Source organism: Amblyomma maculatum, chromosome 3 (assembly GCF_055883805.1).
Source record: "Amblyomma maculatum isolate TAMU_Amacu chromosome 3, ASM5588380v1, whole genome shotgun sequence".
NCBI lineage: Eukaryota > Metazoa > Arthropoda > Arachnida > Ixodida > Ixodidae > Amblyomma > Amblyomma maculatum.
The window spans coordinates 170032027-170050653 of NC_139346.1; the positions used below are offsets into that span (position 1 = coordinate 170032027).

Here is an 18627-nt window from a genome sequence, read left to right on the forward strand (position 1 = left end):
ACATAAACCCACATGTCTCAATTTAAGAATTACTAAAAATTCGGTTATTCGCTAGTCTGTACTGCAAAAGCTTCCCCTCTAACGCTGAAATATACAAAGTAAGCAGACCATAGACGACTGCTACTACGCGTCGGACAACAGTCGTAACCAGCTTGCGTGGAAGTGAACGCTTGTATTCTCGAAACAGTTCAAGAGAAAACAGGTCTCTGGAATAGACTAGGTTGCTAGAAATACACACTGAGAAGTATTCGTCTTAACACGTCGCATAATTTTTTCGGTGTATCTTCAGGTCATTACATGCTGAAAAGACGCAAATGTACTGTTGCCTTTTACGTGGTGATGGCACGACATGTCCGATCCTTGCCCGTTGTGGCCAGCTGCGGAACTAAGTTGTTGGCACTGTTAATAACGGCGAGACGTCGAGTCTCGCCTCAAACTAACTAGAGCCCTTTTCCATCTATAGGTACAAGCAATTGGCTCTGCGCACGTTTTAAAACCTACGAAGGCCGCATCCGAGAAGCTGTCTTTATATACCGCCCGATTTGAGCCGAATGTCATATTGTTACAGTAGTGGAGGCGAAAAGCAAGGTGCCCGTGTGCTGTGCGATGTCAGTGCACGTTAAAGAACCCGAGGTGGTCGAAATTTCCGGTGTCCTGCACTACGGCGTCTCTCATAGCCCGAGTCGCTTTGGGACGTTAAACCCCACAAACCACCCAACCCTATTGTTACAGTAGTAGATACGGTGGCATCGAATCACAAAGAGGACGGCGCTTAAACGAACTCAGAGATGTAGGTGAACAGACAGCATTAAATCATCTCGTAACGCTGACCAAAGCTTCTGAAACCTTCAGTTGTGCAGACCTCCTGCGACAGAAACATTGCCACTCTTGACAGTGATGGAAACAGAAAAAAAAAAATAAAAAGCGAGATCCATTCTACGTCTTAAACCACTCGTGTGTCAAGGCTGTTGAAACATTCAAACTAGTAATAACAAAAAAAAAATGTTGTTTGTCACGCGTGTCTTATTTTTGCCTTTTTCGCTGCCAACAGGGAAAAAAACAACAACAATTGCTTTCAGCTCAGATGCTCTATACACAATAATATGCTTTCGAAACACCGGTTTGCAAATTTAAAGGTAGGCTTTGAGGAATGGACAATCATTTCGCCGGAAATCCTTGTCCTCTTTAGATCCGCTTTCGAGCCCTCCTTTGCTCCCTAACGCGGAAAGAGGAAATATCGTAGAGTGAAAAACGAGAGAGAGAGAGAGAGAGAGAGACCACTACCCAGCATGGTTTAAGAAGTGAGTGAAATTTGGTGAAGAGAGTTTTTGCTTCCATGTCTCGAAAAGCGGCTCACAGTTGTGTCGGGTAGCTAAGTGCAACTTTGAAAGTTTCTTATATGTAATTGCCACAAACAAGAAGAACCGGAGTGCAAAACTGAAAATTCGTCAGAGTGAAAGCATATAACGATGAGATTCCAAAGCAAATGAAAAAAAAAAAAAAATTGACGAAAACATGGAAAACACAACACGGAAGCGTATATAGAAGTCCTCAATACCGGATGTCCTGTTTCCGGGATTTGGACTAGCACACGCGGTTTCCCTGACAGGAGCGGACGAAGGTAGGTCCGTGCGACGAAACAAATATATTTATTATGAGCAAAACAAAAAGACATGAAGGACACATCCGATGCCAGGCGATTGTGAACGTACAGTATGCTAGGCAAAGACACAACAAGCAAACCCACTGTGCACTGTACAGAAAATGAAGCGGCCCGGTTCATCGCAAGTGGGGCACTGCGGTGCTTGTCAGCTTAGATTTTTTTTTTCTTTTTTCGAGTGCTGCCTTTTAGAGTGAAGGCAGCGATAAAAACGTTCCACGAGGGAAAACACTCATCACAACGCAGGTGTCTGAAAGCGAACGTGAATAAAACTTGTTTTTCTGCGGGACCGTCGACAAATTTGCGACCGGCGGGGAGGCTATATATCCCGCATCCGGTACTAACACGTATAGGGCTACTGACGGCCAAGCGCTGCATGGTGCAAAGGCACGAAAGCCGTAAACACTCCCATTGGAACCTGCATTGACTTATATCCGTGCACGGTGCCGACTTCCGGAAGGAACTCCATCAACTTGATGGGGTGTTTTCTTTTCATATTTTTTTTTCTTTCCCTCCTACTGCTTAGGCAGAGAAAATTATACAGCTAGCACATAGAGGTCTCACAGGCCTCCCGAGTTAGTACGGTGGAGTCTGTATACGAACGGGCGGGTTCTTTGTTACTGCTGCTGTTGAACGCTCTGTCACTAAACGAGGAACGAACCACCCTTAGACGATACTGGAGCCTCCGCGAACTCGCCTGGGCAATCCCGATAGGAGGTGCGTTTATGGGACACCTGCTGAGTTAATGCGTTGTCGGAGCTCCAGACATAAGCACTGTAGAACATAGTTTAGTTTTTTCATTAGGAATATGATTATTTCCAGAAGACAGCGCTTTCGATACTAAGTTAATCTTTGTACCTTTCTTTTTTGTATATTGCTTGTTATGTAGGGGGATTTTCTAACCAATTTTTTTTTTTTCAACGTGCTGCGCGAATAAGAGGCTGACGTTTCCGAAACTATATATATAATTATATACAATTGGTTCACATGAATGGAAAGGCGCAGTATCTGTCACACTTGTGCTGTGGTCATCTGAGCCGCGGGAAGGAAGGTGGGAGTGAAAGTGAAAAGATAGAAAGGGGAGTCGTAGTGGAGGGCTACGGAGTAATTTCGACCACCTGGGGATCTTTAACGTGCGCTGACATTGCACAGCACACGGACGCCACTTCGTTTCGCCTCCATCGAAACTCAGCCCAAAAAAAAAAAAAAAAAAAAAAAAAAAAAACACTTTAGCTGCATGAGAACGGTTAAAACGCATTTTTTTTTTTTTTTTCGCTCAGTTGGATTCTCACTGCATTCTGCGATACGAAAGGTTTCGAAGAATCGTGGTTCTCGCAGTTGAAGCTATATACGCAAGGTGCGCGCTCGACAGTTCACAAAGTGCGCACTATGCAAATCTCCAACCTTCACGAGAAGCAAGCAAAGCGTGACTAGAGCGCCTCCTAGCGGCGAGGCAAATAATAAAACAAATAAAGGTGGTCGCCTTCGTCGCTCGCAGCATGGCCGCGCCACAATGCCGCCCGCTCGGTTCGATGCACTTCTCGAGCGAAGCGCGCGGTTACAATGGAATTAATTTTGGGCCTCTCCGTCCGCCGCCTTCACCGCCATACGGACGCCAAGTCGAGGTGCGCTAACCTAGAAATTCAAGCGGTTCTTCGCATATAAATGCATTACTGGAGAAAGACGACGCGCGCGATGTCGTTGTCGTTGGAAAGATTGGTTCGCAGTTCGTGTGCCTGAGAAAAGGCGGCCCACGTCGCTTGCGTTTTTCGCGTGCATATATATAAGACCAGGCGGTGTCCAGCCCAATATATTGGGAGGAAGGCTGGTCCGCTTTCAATAAGTTTCGCCCCGCGCTTGTGTGGCGGGCGCGGGCAGTGAAATCTCATTACTCGAGCCGCACCACTAGCGTGTCGGTGCGTGTTTGCGCGTGCGTACGCTGAGAGTGAGTGACATGGAACGGCTCAGATCGCCGAGACGACGTAAGTGAGGGAGAGCCGAGGGAGGGAGAGTCGGACGCAGGGTGGGGCCTTTGAAAGCGGCGTTCTCGATTTCCTAATCTGCCCTGCACGAAGCCGCGTTCCAGACCGAAGCATGCGCGCACGCAGTGATATTGGCAAGCTGATGAAGGTACGCATGGCTACCTGTATAGTCCGCGTGGCGGTGATGCATGTGATCTAGCAGGCGAGACTGATAAACAGGGCACGAGCGGAAATGACAGGCGGAAATTTTTATTCTGGTTAAAGTGACCCTGTGGGATGTACACACGGGCACAAATTAGACGGGACTCGAGAGACGACCTCGGGACAAACGCAGAAACCAATAAAACTGACATGTTGAGACGTCGTTGTCATGAATGTCATTAAAAAGAGTGGGATGAAGAGATCTGCAAGCAGTATGCTTCTTCAAGCGACACACTACTCATATTGTCCACCTGCGCCCATGGACAAATAACATACTGTCGACGCAAGCCAGTCAACATTGCCCATCAAGCGAAGAAGTAGACCCAGTCGAGACGTTGGGAACATCACACAGCAACACTTCGATAACTTGAGTAACTACCTCCTCGCCCATCCCAGGCAGCTGTATTTGAAGTCAGTTATACCCCGGTCATGTTCATACAGTATTCAGGTGCATAATTAGAATATATTTTTATAATATATATTATTTAATAACTTTTTTTTTTTTTTTTTTTTGCAAACAAAGATATGGAAGAAGTCAAACCACTGCCAACTTGGGAACACATATGGCAAGCTAATATACACAGCGACTACTGTACCGATTGGGTCAGTTCAATCACAAGTACCAGTGAAAGAAATATGTCGGATCGTGACGGGCCTTCTGGAGGAGAACGATCGACATTGCAACCGCTACACGGAAGATCGGATCTCACTGTCGAATCCCTATACCAGTATATAAAAAGCTGTTGTGTATCTCCGCCAAAATGTTCGTGTAGAACGATGAGTTGGCGCCATGGCCTCCGTTCTGTGTATGGTCCAAATGATATAGAGTATCAACTTGCAATAAAGAAGTAGAAAACAGAATTAATTTACTGGCAGTTTGATGACTTTTGTCATCATTATGAGTTTGTTCAAAGTACTCCTGATTTTGTTCCAATGACAACCTACCTTTCGGTCCCGGAGTCACTTGAAATGGTTGAGATTTTGAAAGTACAAACCCATGAAAATGTAAAAAAAAAAAAAAAAAAAATGTAAATGAAGTATTCTAAGTCATGGAAAAGCTTTCGCCTAAAACAAAAATGTTTATACTATGTTATTTCAGATCCCATTTTAGGCAAAAGCTATGTGTTTGACGCAATAAGAACATTTGACTTGAATACTGGTCGAATGGGAAATTTTAACCGTAGCACCAGTTTCCCGTTTCAAGATTGTGACAGCAGAATAATTTTGTGCAATAAACCTAACATTGAACCTTCTGCTTATGAAACATGTGAAAATGTTACTTGGAGAAGACACTTTGTCTATGAGCAAAAAATATGAGGACTATATTGAAATATATAGAACCCCTATTATAATGCTCCCAAATGTTGAAATTTTCATTAGACAGCCAGTCTAGACCGATAGATGTTTTTTTTTTTTTTTTCTATCGATGGCGCCGTTTGGACATATATGTCAGGACAATGTGGCTAAACCACATCCTTTTGTGTGGAGAGAACTTGTACGCAAATACGTTTTGGAAGGATTTATTAAATTTCATGTCTTGATTTTTTTTTCTGTTGTATTCTCTGACTTCATCAATACTTGTATGATATTGATTATGAGCTATTAAGGCACCTCACATTGCTTTATCATCTGAGTTTGATGAAGAGCTTGGCCGTTCTTTCTTTCTTTCTTTCTTTCTTTCTTTCTTTCTTTCTTTCTTTCTTTCTTTCTTTCTTTCTTTCTTTCTTTCTTTCTTTCTTTCTTTCTTTCTTTCTTTCTTTTCTTTTCTTTTCTTTTTCTTTCTTTCCGCCGTACGTTGACTGCGACTTTCTATAAAGAAAGAAAGAAGGAAATAACTGTCGTCCTTTTCATTCTCAGATTATCAACAGAGGCATACGTCGCAATAAACGTACGGCCGTGGAGGCACGACATACGACAGACAGCTCCGAGGTTTATCCCCTGTACCAGCGGAGAAGAAGAACCCAACGAAGTGACGAGCTGCAGGCTCCTGCGCAGCCAGTTATGTTCGCGGGCCCCTAACGAGTCTCCTGTGACAGAAATCCCGTGTCAGTGGGCCCGGCGACGTTCATAACATTACTCTGGTTGGCTCGTCCGCGTTGCTGCCCGGCTCGCTTTGTTGTGGCCGCTTCTTCTTCTGTCTGCTGATCCGCATCCTTCCTCGTAACTTGCCTCGCGAGAAATATAAGCGAGGAACGGATGAATGAGAAAAGCAAATCGAAATATACCAGGTTCCCCGAACCGGACAGCGGGTTAGACAGCCGTGTAATTGGTGCTAAGCGAAGATATGATCGATCGCCCAGCCGACTCTTGAGGAGCACGCACCAAAGTTGATAGCTTGGCGTACGGACATCGTGATTGGGAGCTTTCGGAGCATTTTTGATCAGGAAGCATCGTGTTCCCGCTTATTGGCCCTACCCGTGATGGGCAATGTTATTAACATCCGTGTCGTGCACAACAAAAAAGCAAGCAAAATATGATGAGTAACCTACTTTTCGAAAACAGCACAACGGGGGATGTCGTTTATAGAGTAAAATAGTGATGCATCTAACAACCTTAACGGTGCACGTCCAAAGCGCATCACGCCCATCAAATCAATGGCGTTGATTAGAATTTACTCTGACGAACATTTTGTTTCCGTACAGCGGCACTTTTTCTCTTTGTCGGCATGTGTCCGGCACCGGTGCTACCACTCAGTTTTTTTTTCTTCTTTTTTTTCTCGGCGCTCTTCTTACATCAGGAGCATCGAGACACATCGTGAATGTAAAACCCGAAGAAGGCGTCCCTGTCTTCCGGTTCTTGTGTTTTAGATAGAGCTCATATTGTTTTGTTCCAAAAGACATAACTTTTCAAATTTACTCATTTATTTATTTATTTATTTATTTATTTATTTATTTATTTATTTATTTATTTATTTATTTATTTATTTATTTATTTATTTATTTATTTATTTATCGATTGATTGTTTGATTGATTGATTGAAATATTCACTAGAGGACAAACCAATGCGGCCCAACATTCACCAGACACCATGCCCTGCGCATCCTCTAAGCATAAAGATGATACAAACGGAGGCGGTGGTGCGACGTACTCACAAAGCTAAGGAGGAAAACAAGGAGCTTTCTCGCATCGATCCTGTTAGAGGATAGTTACAACGTTTCTCAAAAAACGCATCTGTTAACGAACCGAGCGACGGGACGCACTCCCCAGTGTTGTTGTTCGCCTTTCCCCCCTTTTTTTGCGGATATCTAAAAAGAAAAGAGAAAGCATCAAATTGCGGTTCCCCTCAGACGCTTCGCTTTCTTCCTTCTATCTGGTCGCTGCAGCCGCAGTTCCGTACCCATCGACCCGCCGCTTGATTTTATTTCGGCTTGCCGCCATCGTTATGAGGCTAAAAAATGCAGAGAGGGCGGGAAAAAAAGCGCGCGAGAGAAACATTTCTCAAGTGTTCTGAATGCGAAACAAATAACTAGCAAAAGCAGGAATATTGAGGGCACGGTGTAAACAACTCGCCTGCGCAGCTAACGACACGGTATATATTTTTACCGCTAAGAAAAATGTCGACACTGCAGGAAGCGCACGCGTAAAGTCACTGAAACCGCTGTCCCCCCCCCCCCCCCCCTTTTTTTTTTCTTGCGCACTCCCATCGTCTTTTCACTTACTTCCTGAACTTAGACTCTGTATCTGGCTTCATGGATTGCGTTCGCAAACAAGAAGTCAGGCAGGTAACGAGATAACGAATACGATAAACGTCTCGTTAGACACAGAAGGCCTTAGTATCTTCCTTGTGTGGCGCACGCATACCAGTTGGTTATCTACAAACCTTTGAAAGTATGTTTGCCGCGCAACTGAACTTTACTACATGCGTTCTATTTTAATACCAAGGTGATAATTATAATAATTAAGCGTCGAGCATGGGTGCGCCGGACATGCTGGCGACGTGAGAATTTCAAATACTGCTGTCGTCATGCGCTGGTGTTATAGTTGTATCCAATGGAATGAGAAATTGCCCTTAAAAGACTCCCTTCATTCAGTTTCGTCGAACCATCGCCTATACGAGGCAACCGATATCAACCCATTTTAAACAGTTAACAAGGTATTGTAGACGGCTATAGCAGCATGGCAGGTCGACGGACCTCATCATTGATTTGGAGCGAGAGCGTCATTTGAGGGGCATTTGCCGCTTTCTTCTATTGTTCACGACTGATACAGTGCACATCGACTAAACCCTATATGAGTTAATCTGCGTCGTTAGACACCAAACCGATTTCTTTTGCTAGGATCGCAACTCCACTTCCAACAGCATCGGGCGAACGAAGTCTAAAAAAGCGACACAGCTCATCAAAAGTGTAATTAACGGTGCGCGAAGCGGTTCTTCCATGAAAAACACAGATCGCCCACTTCTCAAACATATATACGAAAGAAACAAAGACGTATAATGCCGAACAAGAAAGAGAAATGTACCTTTATAGTATAAACGCCGTCGCATCAGTGTATACAGACTTTAGAGCGGCACTGCAAATTTTAAGTACGTGTATCGACCCAACGGGAGCGTCTTTCGGAGAACGATAAACCGGATTTATTGACTTCATGGTCTCCTTTTTGTCTTCACTCTCTCTTAGCCTTTTGCAGAAGGGTGCGAAATCCCCGTGCCGGGACCATTCGGGAGATGACACCGCGACCAGCTATTCGATGACAGAGCGTGCACCCCTTCATAGCGGCTGCGAGGTCCCTTGCTCGTGGGCCGCGGCATATTCAAAAGATTACCCCCCCCCCCCCCCCCCTTCTATTTTTCTTCACCACGGAAGCTAGCCTTCTTCATTCCATCGTCAGCTGATGCACAACTGTAGGAAGTATCGTATTCGTATACGGGAGTGTGATGCGAATCTCTGCAAACGCGCTGTACAGTGCGGACCTTTTTAGAAGGTCAAAGAGCGCAGATATAGTGAACGGTTGACTGTGGATGTCAGTTACCAAAGCATGGCATGGGAATATGAAGAGGTTTAAAGAGTAGTAACATAGTCGGCGCGATTCGATACTGAGTTCACTCTAATGTCATGAATGGGGTGCCATTTTGTCATGAGGCGGCTCTTTCGAACAGAGAAGACTGTACACAAGACGTTAATGTCAAAAATGTCGATGGAACTGACCTTGATCATAATTTGACTGGTTGAATCATTGACTAATAGGCGATTAACAGAATTAATGAAGGGATTTAATAGAGAAATTATGAAAATTTGATGAATGAGTTGATTATATATTCATCGCTAACGATCAGACTAACCAACTTTTTCGTAACAATTCGCGACGGCCTATACATGAGTAAAAGCAGTAGGTGAGTTCTGTTTAATTCTTAAACTTCGTCTTGGAGGATGATTGCTTAAGGATTGTTATAGACAATGGGATGAAAAAATAAAAATTCCCATTGAAGATTTTTTTAGAATTGATTTGGTTTGTGGGGTTTAACGTCCCAAATCGACTCAGGCTATGAGAGACGCCGCAGTGGAGGACTCCGCAAATTTCGACCACCTAGGTGGTCGAAATTTGCGGAGTCCTCGATTGGGGTTGTTTAACGTGCACTGACACCGCACAGCACACAGGCGCCTAGCTTTTCGATGAAGAGTAAACAAAGGTTTATTGCAGCTGTGCTTTTTACGACCGTCGCGTGTGAAAATCTATCACATAACTCGCGGCTACCAACACTGGCACTCCCTGTAGTTATTGTTTGCTCAAGAAGGGACTGCTTCGGCTGCATCACACACCGTCATGTATTGCTATGCTTCTTATCTCGCCATCTGAAGACAAGAGGCAGAGCACCAAAGCTTACCAGTACTAAACCACAGGAGTTGGACAATCCTAGCCGCACGAAAGGCGGCGCATTTTTGTTGGTGTGCTTTTACGGGGCTTCTAAACTTTAACCGCCACTGCTCGCCTGTCTGCGTGTCCTCGGACCAAAGGCAATAAAGCGCACGCGCAGGAATGTTAGCGATTAACAGCTTAATTCGCGGCACGTATGTTTCGACCACGCCCTTTTCCGGTTCGTTTCTGCTCGCGCACGTTTAAGTTCCCTAGGTGATCGAATTACTCCGTAGCCCTCCACTACGGCTCCTCTTTCTCTCTTTGCACTTTCACTCCCACTTTTCTCCTTTCCATCACAGCGCGGTTCAGGTGTCCACGGAACAAGTGTGACAGATACTACGCCTTTCCTTCCCCGTGAACCAATTATTATTATTATTATTATTATTATTATTATTATTATTATTATTATTATTATTATTATTATTATTATTATTATTATTATTATTATTATTATTATTATTATTATTATTATTATTATTATTATTATTATTATCCTACTCGCACTCGTCACTCTCTTTAAGCGCTTCGTCCTCTTGCCCTAGCTGCAGCAGGTTTCTAAACGTTACGAAGGCGACAAAGGCTCACCCTTGTCTGCATGTGCCGGCGAAATCGTCCCTCGTACGCCAGGCAACAGCCGCAGAAATCGAGCGAACTGTGGTCGTGTGTGTAGCCCACTGGAGAAAAAAGAAAAGAGAACAGCCAGTAAAAGATGACGTAGAGAGAGGTCACTGAATTTCCATCTTAGTTTTTACCGCGCTAACCAAATTTACGGTAGCAGGGGCGCTGAACCGCTCAAAGCAGCGTTTGAATCCACAGCCCTTACAAACTAAGTCTTGTGAGCACTGGATGGGCTTCTGTAAAATAGGGAGGCCGCGGAACTGCGAAAGGAAAAAAAAAGAAAAAAAAAGGCATACAGTTTGAAAGCCTATGCGGGTTGTCGGGAACGGGACTTAAGCGCAACAAAAGGTTGAAGAATGTGTGTGTATATATATATATATATATATATATATATATATATATATATATATATATATATATATATATATATATATATATATATATATATATATATATATATATATATATATGTATATATGTATATATATATATATATATATATCGCTGACGCGCGCGAAGAAACCATCGCAAGCATAAAGGCCTGCCGCTGCAACGGGGCCGAAGACACACGGCCGCAGATAATTTCATTCACTGAAATCATGACTGGGAGCACCACAATCGTGGCGCGCGAATGCGCTAGTCACGTGATTTTATTTGTATTTCGCGGGCTTTCTTTGGAGCCACGAAAAAAAGATACACGCGACACTTTATTTATCGCAGTTAATGGGGGTTTCTGACGGTGCTCTCCCACCTATTCACATTAATGGTCTAAAGTGAATATTTAGTAAATTACAAAAATGAACATAATTCGCTAATTAAGACATTTCAAAAAAAGAAATTCCCTGCGGTACGTAAGGCGGCTGATCGGGATTCCTCATATATATATATATATATATATATATATATATATATATATATATATATATATATATATATATATATATATATATATATATATATATATATATATATATATATATATATGCAGATCAATTAAGGGAAAATGAGGGTGCTCGTTATACTACATGAAGGAAAGAAAGCCAACAGTCGGCGAGGCCAAGGAAAGCGTTGGGGATGTTACCTTATGTCTTTTTTTTTTTAATGTTTACTTGTATAATCACAGAAATTAGTAATGTAATCTTGTTTAGGGGAAAGATAATTAAACACAAAGTAGAAGAAAAAACAAAGTGCCGATGGTGGGAACCGAACCCACGACCTCCGAATATCGCGTCCGGTGCTCTTCCAACTGAGCTACATCGGCCGCTGTCCCCCCTGCTACTTGTTTGGGTATTTATGTTGTCTGTATACGAACCTTGAGAGTGTTCACCAGCGCCACCCTCAGCCATAGCGGCGGACGTGGTACGTCCTTTGTTACCGCCAGCGTCACGTAGAACGTGATCAAGAGCGAGGGCGAAAGCTGTGCTAGAACCCTCTTACGCTACCTATGGCTTCAAGACTGCCAGAACCGAGACCCCCGTAAGCTACAAGCAGATCAATTAAGGGGAAATGAGGGTGCTCGTTATAATGCATGAAGGAAAGAAGCCAACAGTCGGCGAGGCCAAGTAAAGCGTTGGGGATGATACTTTGCTTTTTTTTTTTTTTAATGTTTACTTGGATAATCACAGAAATTAGTATGTAATCTGTTTAGGGGAAAGGTAATTAAAGACAAAGTAGAAGAAAAAACAACGTGCCGATAGTGGGGACCGAACCCACGACCTCCGAATATCGCGTCCGGATCTTTAACGTGCGCTGACATCGCACAGCACCAAAGGTGGGCATTTGACCTCAAAAACTTCAACCTCACCTCAAACTCAAAAAATATTTGGCGACCTCACTCAACCTCAACCTCATAAATTGAGGTTGAGGTCCCCCAGACGACCTCACCTCACTTTTCAGGTGACCATTGGCGACCTCACTCAACCTCACCTCAAACTCAAAATGTGAGGTTGAGGTCGGGCACTCGACCTCAAAAAAAAAAAAAAAAAAAGAATCATCAAATTAAACCGTAACTTAGCAAATATACATTTCTTGGTAATCCTAGCATATATAGGCAAGCCAGAATTTTGCCGTATGAAGGCTGTATTTTACTCTTAATTTTATACAATTAATATCCCGGATAAAAGAAAAACTCCGGAGACTCCATGTCTAATCCTGCACTAAAGTAGCAATCCTCTCCCCCTCTTCGCCTACCATTTTTTGGTCCGTTTTATTCTAAGGCCTACATGGGTACCACATTACTACGCATAGGCCCATAGTGCAATACAAAGAGTTTATCCCATCCGACCAACATGAATAAAATCCCTATTGGAAATAAAACAAGCCAGTTCTTACTATATCCTGAAAAGACAAATGCTGTTGACCCTAGTGACGATGGCAACAATAACGATATGCTCTTTTTCTTAATTCGAAAAAAAAAACAAATTGATGATTGCCAAGCATTGTTTTTTAATACACTGTACATTGTCTTGCGACCGTACACATCAAATTGGGGAAATAATAGGAATATAGTCGTGCCTCGTTAGTATGGACCCTTTGGTTTCCGACCAAAACTGTCCATAACGCGAGTCATCCATAATAACGAGTCATGATAAAAATGAAAAGTATATTTTTGAGAAAAACTTTATAATTAATGACAGCTTTTTAAATTAAATTTCTAATTAAAAACAGCCGAGCTGTCGATGTTACCCCCTTCTCCTTGAATCCGTCGACCCAAAATGTCATGTCTGTTCTTAAATCTTGTCAGCTATCCTCATGAGTAGCTGAAGTTAGTAATGCCTATACATAGCGTAGAATAATTTTTCTGAGTAAACATCCTTGTTTTACTGAACAAAAATTCCGTAAGTCATCACAGGTAAAACCTATCAAGACGGAGGAGAAGGAAGGGTGCGCACCCATAATGTTACCGAGGCAGCGAGCCTTCTGTTAAAGCATTTCGTCGCTCACGACAGCACCATTCGCGCACACATTTCCGAACCACATTAACAAGGCTGACTCCATTTCTTCGAATTGTGCTGGGCGCTGTCGGACTGTAGCTGACTCTGCGATGAGCGATGCCGACGTTGAGCCATTTATCAGAGCCCTGTAGTATTGATGCTACCGTCGACCTGGCGAGGCTGAGGCCTAGTTGAACTTGGGTCCAGTCCCTCACGGCTTGGATTAACTGAGATGGCTTTTGCCGCTTGTATTCACAGATGTCCCGCTTCGCGCCTACGTTCAGCTCCGTTTTTTTTTTTATTTTTATTATTATTATTATTATTTTTTTTTTTTGCGTTCAACTCCCGCCATGCCAAAAGTCAGACTAAAGTTGAGGGTTACAGGCTCCTGATTCTTTGCACTCTTTTTGCCTAGTTAACCTCCCCGCCTTTCCGTTCCTCTGATTCTCTTTTTTCTGCCTTGTACTGTTTATGTGAGGAAGCGAGGCAGTCAAGTTGGCAGGCTGCTGAGGGCTATCGAACAGCCCTTTCCTGTGCCGTTTGTATGTGTTCCTATGAAACAAGCACTGCAAGCTGAAGTACAGTTTAGAACGACGGCGAACCGACTACGAAGAGCTCAGACCTTGTCAAGGCCGCATCGTTGACTCAAGGCGAAGCCGACATGCGGACCGCCCGGGGCGCGAAATGTGGCAGTTCGGCACCCCAACAGTGACGAAAACCAGGAGCATGAGAAGGAAGGGCGTCCAGGGCGGGACGCCCGGTCCTGGTTGCGTGCTCGCCGCCTTTCTTTTGTCGCTCTACTTCGTGAGTGTGTTTTAACTCTGACCGAAAAGCGTTAACGGCTTCATGGAACACACTTTGTGTTTTGGGAAAGAAAAACTTCAGTTCCCACCCCCACTTTTTGGCGCTTGTCTTTCTTCCTATTATTTCTTTCCTACGCTTTTACCGGCCTCTCTGTTCACGTTCAGCAGAATTTATTGCGACCACATGTTGCTGTTTTCCCGACTGCGGCCTCTCGTTGCGGCGCTGCCGCTGCACCCAGAAATCTCCCGGTTCCCTCCCTTCAGGGTTTTCTTACTTAGCTGACCCTCGGTTTTCTGTGTACGTTCCTTTCCGCTCTTGCGTCCCTCCCCTTCTTAAAACGACCACACGCCCGCTTTCGTTCTTTCCAACTCCACAGGACTAGTTCAGGCATCCGACCGTATCGGCTGTCGCATAGGTTCCCGGCCTGCGCGCCCTTCTTTAACTTGCGTTCGGATTCCCCTGCATTTTTCAAACGATGTCCATATTAACGAGACAAAAATACATGGGCCCAAGTGGGCTCTATGCATTCTTCCCCTGTCCATTGTTCAAACAGCTAGTTTTTCCATTAACGAGGCATAAATACACTGAAGAAATTTCGTCCCCAGAAAAACTGTTCATAATTCGGGTCGTCCATATTAACGGGGCACGAATTTTCCATAAAAGATACTCATGAAACGATTTGTCGTGATGACTAAATCCCCAACAAAACAAACAAAAGAAGAAAGACAGCAACACACCAAATAATCACAAAACTCGGCCAACGCCGAGTAAACAAATGTACCTTCAGAAAATTTCAGAGGAACGCTGTGGATGTTACGAGGTCCCAACCGGTCACTCCTAGGTGTTTGTCTGTAATTCTGTGATCCCGAGGCGTATTGCAAGAATTGGCGAAATTGCTTCTTCGAACACCACGCTTACATTAAAAAATTGCAGGGTTCGAAACTGCTAGGAAAGAGGGTTAAACGTGAACCATTTTGCAGTCAAATTTCGCCGGACCAAAATGTCCAAATCCCCCCCCCCCCCCAAAAAAAAAAACAAAAAAAAACGATACAAATACTTGTACATCTGAACAGAATACTGGATACCATTTCTCCAACAAGTCTGAGACGAGCTTCTTTGTGTTATTCACTTGTTTTCCTTTAAAGACTGAACTAATAGATTACACGGTGGTGTCTCCGAAGCTGCTTCGTCGCATGCACTACACGTGCATCCAGAGAAACCGTTTCCCCGTTAGTGTCGTGTAGTTACAGCACATAAACGTAAAATAAAGACAAGAACAACAGAAAGGAGGCGATCAAGCAGCCTGGAGGGACCGCGCTCCCTGCTGTGTACGCGTTCCTCCCTTCGCCGTCCGTCTCTAGGCTCTAGGTTTTGCTCATGCAGTGAATGCCGAACTGTCACCAATACACACCAAAGGCAGCAGCGAATGTGTCAGCTTCGTTTTCAGAGACTACATCGCGCTTTGCAATACTTGCAAAAAATAAAAAAATAAAGAGAAACTAAATGACCGCTCCGGTAAGTGGAAAGGAGGGTTGTGCTATGGGCCTCTGGAAAGATGCCAAAGAAAGAGCCAAATGTGAGGGAAGAAGCCTGTTCTCTGTTCGCCAGTACACGAACGTAAATGTCATACAAGAAAATATATATAAAGAAATACCATGTTGACGAAAGTATACGAAATTTCGCACACTAAAAAAAAAAGAGAACTGCGCTTCCCAGAGGGTATAGAAGGCTTGAGACATCGACGTAGTACTGCATTCGTCAGTGCTAGCATGTAATTAGTTTCATTCACATATATTTCAATGGATTTTTAAAGAAAAAACGAATGTCTGAGTATATTACTCCGATATCTGACCACACAAATTTTCATCCGATTGATTTGTCCGTCTCGAGCAGACGGCAGCACAAAAGAGACACGCTCAGTTTGCCACACTAATTCGTCTGTCTAGACACCAAAATGTTGAGTCAGAAAACATCTCAGTAGTTTTTAACTTATAAAAACATGTAGGAGAACGCTTTTCTCTTTTTTTTTTCCTGCGCCTAAAGTGATTTCAAGATAGACCTGATATTATGAAGTTAAGAATCTCTTACCATCATCCTTCCTCCTGCATTGCCTGGTTTCACGAGAATTTGAGAGAGAAACAAAGGGCCTTAGCGGAGCAAAAAGATTTTTGTTTTCATTGGGCTTTACTGTTTACAAGCCCCATATAATTTTTTTTGCCTCTTCTACCTAGGCAAATGGTTAACATGCGCAGGCTTCTTTCCTGTATATCAGTTGCGTCTTATAAACTGTGCCGTCCGTCTCATCATCTTGCATGTTTTACCGCTTTATTGGTTATGTAAGAAACGCTAGCACCTTCATCCCATGCAATTTCGCTGCACCATTTTCTGTTAAGGTTCCGTGTAATGTACAGCGGGATCCTTCATCGAATGTAAAGCAGCAGCCGTGACGTCAGCGCCTGGGAACGGGCATGCATACGACAAACAGTTCTGCTTTGCGCCGTCTGCGCAAAAGACAATTTGCTTCGCTTTTTAGTTTGCTTATTTGTTTGCGGCATCCGACAAAAGCATCGCGGGTCAGACTGAGTTATGTGCTTTGCGCGCTTCTGGGTGTTTGAGCCGGCGGCAAGCATCGGCACAAACAAGTCAGAGAAAACGGGAGTGGCGGGCGGGGGGCACGAGGAGTTCGTGTCGTAAAAAAAAAAAAAAAAATCTTCCAAGAAGACCTGAGGGAAGCCTGGGCAGGGGCTACGGCATCCGATCGTCCGAACGGGGGGTAACCGAACATCAAGAGTCGACGGGCACACCGCGGCAGTACGCTCGAACTCCGCGTCAAAAGAGGCGCTCTTCGAAGTAAGCCGCGGCAACAGCAAAAATCCTGGACCTCACAATTTCGACCTCACACAATTACGACCTCACTCAACCTCAAACTCACGCGTGAGGTTGAGGTCCAATTTCGTGACCTCACTCAAAATATTTTGAGCTATAGCCGACCTCACCTCAACCTCACCTCACTCCGTGAGGTTGAGGTCATTTTGAGGTTGAGGTCGACCTCATGAGGTCGAAACCTCATGAGGTTGCCCACCTCTGCACAGCACACGGACGCCACTTCGTTTCGCCTCCATCGAAACGCAGCCGCCGAGGCCGGGATTCGATCCCGGGAACTCCGGCACAGACGCCCGACTACTGTGCCGGAGTTCCCGGGATCGAATCCCGGCCTCGGCGGCTGCGTTTCCATGGAGGCGAAACGAAGTGGCGTCCGTGTGCTGTGCGATGTCAGCGCACGTTAAAGATCCCCAGGTGGTCGAAATTACTCCGTAGCCCTCCACTACGGCCCCCCTTTCTCTCTATCCACTTTCACTCCCACCTTTATCCCTTCCCTTACGGCGCGGTTCAGGTGTCCACAGAGCAAGTGTGACAGATACTGCGCCTTTCCCTTCCCATGAACCAACCAACCAACCAACCTCTTCCAACTGAGCTACATCGGCCGCTGTCTCCCCTGCTACTTTCTTGGGTATTTATGTTACACCTGGTATATAACTAAACACAGGTAAGCCTGCTCCGCTGCTGCAGAACGCGTCCTTTCTTATTTACGCTGTGCTTGGATGCCATGGCGCGCCTAAACTTAAAAAGGGTATATGCTACACGATGCGTGCCATCCATGTGAAGCCATGAGAGAAAAGCTCGGTACATGTGAAAGAGTAGCAACTTCGCAATCACTAAGACAAGGTTTTGCCGTCATCCAACTCTCCCCTTGTTTTCCATCTACAGAAGACAGTTGTTCTTTTTTTCTTCTTCAGCCGCCGTTTTATTCTATCCCTGAAATCCAGCATTATTGTTTGCAAAGCGGTTCATCATTATCCTGGGCGTGCACAAATCCTTCGGCACTGTAACCCGCCTAGGCGGCAGCGGGAACTCCGAGCCTCAACCATAACGGCCAACATCTTGATTCAGCCCGGTCTGCGCGTAATCTGGAGCATAGCACTTTGGTGGCACAAAAAGAAAACAGAAGAAAAGAAAAGGAATCCTCTTGAGGAATGAGCCGCATTCTTTCCGAATGGCTCGCTTCTTACAGAGATTCCTTTTTAGCCACTCGAAAACCTCGCCCGCCTTTGTCGTCGTGTACGGCACGCAGAAAGAGAAAGCCTTATTTGCGCCGTCTTCGGAGAAAACAAGCAAGCAAGAAGCACTGCGGTTGCCTGACGGCTGCTCTCTTCCGCCACTTCCGGCCCGAGAACGTCATAAGCGTCCTCGGTGTACATTGTGACCACTCGTAGTCTTGGAGGATAAGGCGGGGGGAGCATTGGCGGGAGCAAGAGCACCTGGCTGCTTTCTCGGGCAAACAGCGTTCCCGCTCCTCCTCCTCTCGAGAGATGATAGCATGCGAGAGGAAGCAGCACTCACGCGCACTCCACGAGAATGGAGCGCGCGCCGCTATAGAAACGGCGTATATCGGCCTGTGGAGCACATACCAGAGCAAGGCCCGTAATGACAGATGCGTGACTGCTACTGCTGGTTCCGCTGCTGCTGCTAACAGGTAGCGGGCCTGGCGTCCTGTACGCAGAAGCACGCAGCT

The 18627-nt window shown here is 44.8% G+C and overlaps 1 protein-coding gene across 5 annotated transcripts in view; it reads right to left on the reverse strand.

Moving 5' to 3' along the window:
• Positions 1-18627, reverse strand: part of LOC146196872 (rap1 GTPase-activating protein 1-like) — a 207472-nt gene that overhangs the window by 125076 nt on the left and 63769 nt on the right. Inside the window, exons 2-3 of one of the 5 annotated variants that reach the window (XM_084598565.1) lie at positions 18524-18605; positions 10285-10373 (exon numbers count right to left, since the gene is read on the reverse strand). The exons of 2 other annotated variants lie outside the window; for them this stretch is intronic. The gene's annotated coding sequence lies outside the window, so the exon portion shown is untranslated. The remainder of the gene's footprint in view (positions 1-10284; positions 10374-18523; positions 18606-18627) is intronic. 2 more of the 5 variants (XM_084598564.1, XM_084598566.1) reach the window with 2 other exon arrangements.